This window comes from Hyla sarda, chromosome 9 (assembly GCF_029499605.1).
Source record: "Hyla sarda isolate aHylSar1 chromosome 9, aHylSar1.hap1, whole genome shotgun sequence".
NCBI lineage: Eukaryota > Metazoa > Chordata > Amphibia > Anura > Hylidae > Hyla > Hyla sarda.
In genome coordinates, this window is record NC_079197.1 from 137768826 (window position 1) to 137771837 (window position 3012).

Consider the following 3012-nt stretch of genomic DNA (forward strand, 5'->3'; position numbering starts at 1 on the left):
AAGGAAGTTTCCCATTCCGTGGTGCTGGGAGTACAGCCAAGTTCCCTCACCCATCCCCTCTGGTAAGGAAGGAGATCTCTGGAATCTCGGGGACATAGCAGCGCGTATAGCTGGGACACCAAGTGAACAGGCTTACTGGAGCTCAAGCATCATTTTTGAAAAGCAGTCGTTTCCCGATGGAGGTCCCTGGGAGCCCGCCATGTGGCATAGAAGTGCTGGAGTTGTACATATTGAAAAGAGAAAAACAGAGAGAGAGTTGAGTTCTCCACTGATTCTGTTTGTCCTCTCTTTACTCGCGCTTTGAAGGCAGTCCCCCGGCATCCATGTTGCTTTGGGTCCCGGAGGAAGGGTCCCGGAGGAAGGTTTTCATATTCATTTTCTTCACATGTCCCCGGAGTGCAGTGCTCTGTCTACAGAGCGTATGCACTTGAAGATTTTACGCAGCTCACACGTCCTGATGATGTGAGAGCTGCGCGTCCCCGGAGAGCGCTCTGCATAGTGTAACTGCGCATGCGCCAGGCCCTCGCTACTCTTGACTTCCGTAGCGAGGGGCCTGGCGCATACGCAGTTACACTGTAGAGAGCGCTCTCCAGGGATACACAGCTCTCACGCCATCAGGACGTGAGAGTTGCGTAAAATCTTCAAGCACATGGGCTCTGCAGACAGAGCACTGCGCTTCAGGGCATGTGAAGAAAATGAATATGCAAACCGTGGGGGCGGGCATAGGCCCCTTCCTCCGGGACCCAAAGCAACATGGATGCAAGGGGACTGCCTGCAAAGCTCGAGTACAGAGAGCACAAAACAGAACTTTGTATGGGGAGAACTCAGCGGCCACTAAAGTAAGTGACCCCTCGTTGGACTCATGTTCACCCACACTATCACCCAGTAAATTGGGTTTCGTGTGGATTAACTGGCTGACAGTTTTCCTTTAAATCGGGTAAGCAATTGAAGGAGATTCAGGTCTACAATACAAGACAAGTCGTGAGGGACTATATCCCCCAGATATTGCAAAGATGTAGGGTGCCAGGGGAAATGAAAAGTCGTGCTTTGTCTCTACACTGTAGTAGGATCAAGAGACACATTCAAGGCCACACTTTTAATGCAATTCCTCAAGAACCGACAGAAGTGCGGGGAGTGAGGTATCCGGGGGGGGGAGAATGGAGATCATCTGCAAAAGCGGAAGCATTAAAGTGCATATTCTTTACCGGAATACACTGCATGGCTGGGTGGAGACAGATCGCTTGCAGCAAGTGTTCCATGACCAGCACATATAGAAGAGGGCTGCTTTGTCGGGAGAACCATTAATGCATACTATCGCTGTGGGGTTACTATAATGCGCTAAAATGCTACCCAGGGTTAGGGGTTTTATTAATTGTTTTCCAATATATGATGTTATTAAAATCTGTATTTTTGACGTTTGGTATTTTTTTACGTTTACGCTGTTTAACTTGCGGCATCATAAACATTATATTTTAATAGTTTGGAAATTTATGCATGCAGCGATACCAAATACATTCATTTTTTTTGTAAAAGGAGAAAACAAGGGGGGGTTATTAGGGGAGGGGGTTTTACATCATTTTAGAATTTTATTTTATTTTTATGCTATGGTATAGCATTATAGAATGTGAAAGGCAATCTGCTGATATAGCCAGGCTACATCATTGAATCGGCTATCGGGTAAGGGATCTCTCCTCCACCATTTTGGCTCACGGAACCCTCACAATCACAATGCGGGGGTTCCATGCACTCTATTAAGCTGCTGACATCTTTCATTTTCACTGTAGATGCAGTGAGCGGCATTGATCTTGGCATCTAAAGGCTTAAATGCCGGGCAGCGGTAGGATCGCCACTGCCCGGCATAAGCAGGTAGTGTGAGGCTACAGATAGTACAGCTCCATCACTCGCTTCAAAGCAGCTTAAGGATCCAGGGCATACAGGTACTTCCTTGGTCCTTAAAGGAGTACTCCACTGGAAAACATTTTTTTTAATCAACTGGTGCCAGAAAGTTGTACAGATTTGTAAATTACTTCTATAAAAAAATCTTAATCTTTCCAGTACTTGTCAGCAATTGTAAACTACAGAGGAAGTTCTTTTCTTTTTAAATTTCCTTTATGTCTGACCACAGTGCTCCAGAGCAGCATAGGTTTGCTATGGGAATTTGCTTCTGCTCTGGACAGTTCCTGACATGGACAGAGGTGTCAGCAGAGAGCACTGTGGTCAGACAGAAAATAAATTAAAAAAGAAAAGAACTTCCTGTGGAACCTACAGCAGCTGATACTGAGTACTGGAAGGATTAAGATTTTTTTAATAGAAGTCATTTACAAATCTGTTTAACTTTCTGGCACCAGTTGATTAAAAAAAAAAAGTTTTGCAGGGGAGTGCCTCTTTAAGTACCAGGGTGCAAGGGTATACCTGTACGCCCTTCGTCCTTAACAGGTTAAAGGCAATGCATCTCCTATATTTTGTTCCTGATTAGAGAACGATACTGAAACAAATACTTTTTTCTAATTGTTTTTACTTTTATGACATTGTCTTTCTTTTTATTTCCTAGGCACAGCCATCTTGCCCCAGCTGTTTTTAACAGCATTTAATGATATACTTTACAGCAGAACCCATGGACATACACAACAATAGACAGGAGCTGTCCCATTCAGATGAATTGAAGACAATACTGGCCGTTCTCTGTGAACTTTTCAGAGGTCATTCTACAGGGAAGGGGAATGGTGAGCTCTTCTGTGAATGGTGGTGGATTCAGTGTCTTTCTTTTTTCCACCTTCTTCTTCATGCTAACCTAACAAATATTAGTAAGGAGGGATTGATGGAAAGGAGTATGATTTCAGGTTCAGACTTCACAGTGCTGATTAGTAGTCTGTAACTACTGTATGTAATGTCTACATATACTGTATCATCCTGGTCACCAATTCCTTGATATGTTTTATGATATTTAGTGAGGTTCCTCCTGTCAGTTACCTTATGGATTAACTAATAATCGTTTTAGTGTATATTAAGTAA